A 6848-nucleotide genomic window follows, 5' to 3' on the forward strand; every position below is an offset into this window, starting at 1 on the left:
GTCCTGGCAGGCCAGAAAGGAGTGACATGATACATTCAGGGTACTAAATGAGAAAAATATGCAACCAAGAATACTTTTGCCACCAAGGCTGTCATTCAGAATAGAAGAAGAGATAAAGAGCTTTCAGGACAAACAGAAACTAAAAGAATTTGTGATCACTAAACCAGCCCTGCAAGAAATATTAAAGGGCATCTTTTAAGTGAAGAGAGAGTCCAAAAGTAACATAGGCCAGAAAGGAACAGAGACAATATACAGAAACAATAACTTTACAGGTAATACAATGGCACTAAATTCATATCTTTCAATAGTTACTCTGAATGTAAATGGGCTAAATGCTCCAATCAAAAGACACAGGGTATCAGATTGCATAAAAAAGGAAGGTCATCAATATGCTGTCTACAAGAGACTCATTTTAGACTCCAAAACACCTCCAGATTGAAAGCATTCCATCCTAAAGCAACAGAATACACTTTCTTCTCAAGTGCACATGGAACATTCTCTAGAATAGGTCACATCCCAGGTCACAAATCAGGTCTCAGCTGGTACCAAAAGATTGGAATTATTTCCTGAATATTTTCAGACCACAGTGCTTTAAAACTTGAACTCAATCAGAAGAGGAAATTTGGAAGGAAAACAAACGCATGGATGTAAAAGAGCATCCTATTAAAGAATGAATGGGTCAACCAAGAAATTAAAGAAGAATTTAAAAAATTTATGGAAACAAATGAAAATGAAAACACAACTGTTCAAAACCTTTACGATGCAGCAAAGGTGGTCCTACAAGGGAAGTACATAGCAATACAAGCCTTTCTCAAGAAACAAGAAAAGTCTCAAATACACGACCTCACCTTACACCTAAAGGAACTGGAAGAAGAACAGCAAATAAAACCTAAACCCAGCAGGAGAAGAGAATTAGTAAAGATTAGACCAGAAATCAATGATATAGAAACCAAAAGAACAGTAGAACAGATCAATAAAACTAGGAGCTGGTTCTTTGAAAGAATTAGTAAGATTGATAAACCCCTAGTCAGACTTATCAAGAAGAAAAGAGAAAGGACACAAATTAATAAAATCATGAATGAAAAAGAGAGAGATCAAAACCAACACTGAAGAAATACAAATATTTATAAGAACATATTATGAGCAACTATATGCAATAAATTAGGCAATCTGAAAGAAATGAATGCATCCCTAGAAACATATAAACACCAAAACGGAAACAGGAAGAAATAAAAACCTGAACAGACCCATAACCAGAAAGGAAATTGAAGCAATAATCAAAATCTCCTAACAAACAAGAGCCCAGGGCCAATGGCTTCCCAGGGGCATTCTACCAAACATTTAAAGACGAATTAATATCTAATCTCTGAAGCTGTTTCAAAGAAATAGATATGGAAGGAAAACTTCCAAACTCTTTCTATGAGGACAGCATTACTTTAATCCCAAAACCAGACAAAGACCCCATCAAAAAGGGGAATTACAGACCAATATCCCTGATTAACATGGATGCAAAAATTCTCACCCAGATCCCAGCCAATAGGATCCAATAGTACATAAAAAGGATTATTCACCGTGACCAAGTGGGATTTATTTCTGGGCTGCAAGAGTAGTCCAGCATCCACAAATCAATCAATGTGATACACTACATTAATAAAAGAAAGGACAAAAACCATATGATCCTCTCAATAGATGTAGAGAAAACATTTGACAAAGTACAGCATCCTTTCATGATCAAAACTCTCCACAGTGTAGGGATAGAGAGAACATACCTCAATATCATAAAAACCATACAAGAAAAGCCAAAAGTGAATATCATTCTCAATGGGGAAAAAACTGAGACCTTTCCCCTAAGGTCAGGAACATGGCAGGGATGTCCACTCTCACCACTATTGTTCAACATTATATTAGAAGTCCTCGCCTCAGTAAACAGACAATAAAAAGAAATAAAAGGCATCCGAATAGGCAAAGAAAAAGTCAAACTTTCAGTCTTCTCAGATGACATGATACTCTATGTAGAAAACCCAAAAGGGTCCGCCCCAAAATTGCTAGAACTCACACAGGAGTTCAGCAATGTGGCAGGATATAAAATCGGTGCACAGAAATCAGTTGCATTTCTTTTTTTTTTATATAGTTTAATGATAGTTGCATTTCTATACAGTAACAATGAGACAGAAGAAAGAGAAATTAAGGAATCGATGCCATTTACAATTGGACCAAAAATCATAAGATACGTAAGAATAAACCTAAACAAAGGTAAAAGATCTGTACTCTGAAAACTATAGCAAGCCAATGAAAGAAATTGAGGAAGACACAAAGAAATGGAAAAACATTCCATGCTCATAGATTAGAAGAACAAAGATTGTTACAATATCTATGCTTCCCAGAGCAATCTACAAATTGAATACAATCCCTGTCAAAATACCATCAACGATTTTCACAGAGCTGGAACAAATAATCCTAAAGTTTATATGGAACCAGAAAAGACGCTGAAGAGCGAAAGGAAAGTTGAAAAAGAAAACTAAAGCCAGTAACATCACAATCCCAGACTTCAAGCTATATTACAAAGCTGTAGTAAAAAAGACAATATGGTACAGGCACAAAAACAGACATATAAGTCAATGGAACAGAATACAGAACCCAAAAATGGACCCTCAACTCTATGGTCAACTAATCTTCGACAAAGCAGGAAAGACTATCCAATGGAAAAAAGATAATATCATCAACAAATGGTGCTGGGAAAATTGGACAGCCACATGCACAAGAATGAAACTGGACCATTTTCTTACACCATATGTAAAAATAAACTCAAAATGGATGAAAGACATAAGTTTGAGACAGGAATCCATCAAAATCCTAGAAGAGAACACAGGCAGCAAGCTCTTCGACCTCAGCCACAGCAACTTCTGGCAAGACACATTTCCAAAGGTAAGGGAAGCAAAGGCAAAAATGAGCTAATGGGACTTCATCTAGATAAAAAGCTTTTGCACAAAAAGGGAAACTGTCAACAAAACCAAAAGACAGCAACAGAATAGGAGAAGGTATTTGCAAATGACATATCAGATAAAGGGCTAGTATCTAAAAATCTATAAAGAACTTATAAAACTCAACACCCAAAGAACAAATAATCCAATCAGGAAATGGGCAGAAGACTTGAACAGACATTTTTATGAAGAAGACACACAAATGGCCAACAGACACATGAAAAAAATGTTCATCATCACTCAGTATCAGGGAAATACAAATCAAAACCACAATGAGATACCACCTCACCCCAGTCACAATGGCTAAAATTAACAAGTTAGGAAATGACAAATGCTGTCAAAGATGCAGAGAAAGGGGAACCCTCTTATACTGCTGGTGGGAATATAAGCTGGTACAGCCACTCTGGAAAACAGTATGGAGGTTCCTCAAAAAGTTAAAAATAGAGCAATTATACTACCAGGTATTTACACCAAAGATACAAATGTAGTGATCCAAAGGGGCACCTGCACCTCAATGTTTACAGCAGCAATGTCCACAATAGCCAAACTATGGACAGAACGAATGGATAAAGAAGAGGGTGTGTGTGTGTGTGTGTGTGTGTGTGTGTGTAATGGAATATTACTCAGCCATAACAAATGAAATCTTGCCATTTGCAATGATGTGGATGGAACTAAAGGGCATTATGCCAAACCGAAATAAGTCAATCAGAGAAAGACAGTTATGATTTCACTCATACGTGGAATTTAAGAAACAAAGAAGTGGAGCATAGAGGAAGGAAGGGGAAAAATGAAACAAGGCAAAATCAGACAGTGAGACGAGCCAAAAGAGACTCAACCATAGGAAACAAACTGAGCATTGCTGGAGGGAAAGGGGTGGGGGGGCGGTAACTGGGTGATGGGCATTACAGAGGGCACATGATGTGATGAGCCCTGGGTGTATATACTGATGAATTACTGAATCAAATATTGTTTGATATTTTTTAAAAATCAACTTTGATTTCTTTTTTTTTTGCTCTATTCTTTTTCAGTACTCATTTTCATTCATCTCTGCTCTTAGTTCTTATTGTTATTATTACCTTATTTATGCTTTATTTGGGTTTAACTTCCTTTTCTATTTTTATTTCCTAAAATTATAGATTGATTTGATATGGCTCCTTTTCTCATGTGAGCATTTAATGCTGTAAATGTCCTCTAAATATTGTTTTATGCTGTAAATTTTAATATGTGTGTCTTCTTTTAATTCAAAATGTTTTCTAATTTCTAATGTGACTTTTGTTTTGACCCTTGGGTTATTTGTCGGTGTCATACATAATTTTAAAATTTTTGTGTATTTTCTGGCCATCTTTCTGTTATCAATGTCTAGTTAAATTTATATGTGGACTAACACATACTCTATGATTTCAATTCTTTTAAATATGTTAAGTTTTGGTCTCTTGGTAAATGAATGTTCCACGTGTATTTAAAAGGAAAATGTATTCTGTTGATGGTGGTATTGTTTAATAAGTTTCATTAGGTCAATTTGGTAGTTTGCGTTGTTTTTATAGACATTATTACACATTTTCTGTCTTGTTGTTCTATCATTACAAAAAAGGAAGTTTTTTCTAACTTCCAACCTCCAACTAAAATTGTGGCTTTGTCTATATCTTCCTTCAGTTCTACCAGTTTTTGCTTAAGGAATTTTGAAACTCTACTGTTCAGGACATATACATTTAGAATTGCTGTGTCTTCTAGAAAAAGCGAACTTTTATTCTATATAATATCTCTTTTTTTTAATTCCTGCTAATATTTCTTCTTCTAAAGTCTATTTTGACTAATATTAATATAGCTACTACAATTTTCTGTTAATCAGTGCTTACAAGGTATACCTCTTTCCAACATTTTACTTTATATGTATCTACAGCTTTGCATTTAAAGTTGCTTTTGTGTGTGTGCATTGGGTGGGGGACAGGGAATATACAGCTGAGTCTTGCCTTTTTAATTCAATCTGGCAATCTCCATCTTTCAACTATTATGTTTATGTCATTTATATTTAAGGCAACTTTTGATGTGACTAGATTAAATTTACAATCGTAATATTTGTTTCCATTCAGTTTATTTTTTTCTTTATTCCTTTTGTCCACTTATGTACCTGCTTTGGAATTAATTTATTTTATGATTTCATGCTATCTCCAATAATGACCAATTTTGATAACTATTATTTTTATTTTTAATTGCTCTTGTGCTTACAGTATTTATCTTTAATTAATTAGTCTAACTTCGAATGATATTATATCATATCAAGTATAATATGAAGAAACATGCTTACAATGGTACCCTTCTAATTTCTCTCTCTTATTTTATGCTATTACTGTCATGCATTTTACTTTTATATATTCTATAAGCCCATTTTGTTACCATTTTTGCTTTAGACATTTGATTATTTTTAAAGTTATTTAAAACTCCCTGTGTCTGTTTTTCCCAAGTTTTCTATACTCTAACAACCACTTCCACTCAGCCTTGAACACTTCACTAAAAATTATACCTGAGTTCTTACCTACCTGTATGACACCCAGAATCTCTTCCTAAACTCTACCAAAGGTGAGTCAAAGCTCATTCCCCATCCCCTCTTGGAGCAGTTCATCTTTCTTTAGATTTCAGACTACTTATTTACTCTGCATCCTATCTATGATGGGTTTATGAAAAGTTACAGCTTTGTAGTTTCTCCTTTTTCTCTTGTTAGATCGGTAGCAATGCTCTTTTTGTTTTTTTCTACATCCTATGTGGAAGCAGACTACCTACAACTGAAATTTAAAACAACAGATGTTACCAACATAAAAAGTACTAATTTTGAGTTTATTACTTAGTGCATTAGTGTATACACTGTAGAGGAAATGAGTTAGTTTGATACTTAAGTTATAATTATATTTCATGGAATATTTTATTTTACACTGTTTTATAATTTTGTCAATTACTTATCTGTGTTCTATAATTTGAATAAGTCATTCAATTGATAGGGGTTATTGAAGTGAATTGTCAGCATGGTATAAACATATAGAGAGCAAATTCATTTCAAATGTTTATTCATCAAATAATTATTCAAGCCTACAATTGAAAGTTAGGGTTTTGATGTGATAAAGGCTGTTTAAACCCCTTCTCCTGATAATCAACAATTCTTTTTAAGTTGTGTATTCAAAATATAGAATAGATTTGCTGATATTTGTGACATATTATGAAGAAAAATAAGACACTGGAGTAGAGTATCATTTACAAAAAGAAAATTAACTAAACCATATATCTTAGAAATATGACGAATGCTAGAGAAATAATACATAATACATACAATAAATATTTTCAAAGAAATAAGAATTAATATTAGTACCCAAGAACCAACAGGACGACATTGTGTGTCAATTTTAGAGCAACAGTTGAAAATGGTAGGAATTTTGAGCAATCCATTAGCAGGTATGTACAAGGGTTCTAGTTACATCTAAAGAGACTGAAACAGTCTATTAGCATAAACTTTTGAAACAAACCAGCAAAAATTTCTTTCTAGGACATGGCTCCACATTGGGAAGAAATTAATGAGAATAAAATTTTAAAAATAAGGGGCGCCTGGCAGCTCAGTCATTAAGCATCTGCCTTCAGCTCAGGGCATGATCCCAGAGTTCTGGGATCAAGCCCCACATCGGGCTCCTCCGCTGGGAGCCTGCTTCTTCCTCTCCCACTCCCCTTGCTTGTGTTCCCTCTCTCGCTGTCTGTCTCTCTCTCTGTCAAAATAAATAAACAAAATCTTTAAAAAAAATAAGTGTAACAGATGATATAGACAAAAAGAAAAGAGACTTTAAAGAGGAAAGTGAAAGAGCACACCAGAGCTAGGGGATCTCAGAA

This window comes from Ursus americanus, chromosome 4 (assembly GCF_024610735.1).
Source record: "Ursus americanus isolate L20-20 chromosome 4, mUrsAme1.1.p, whole genome shotgun sequence".
Classification (NCBI taxonomy): domain Eukaryota; kingdom Metazoa; phylum Chordata; class Mammalia; order Carnivora; family Ursidae; genus Ursus; species Ursus americanus.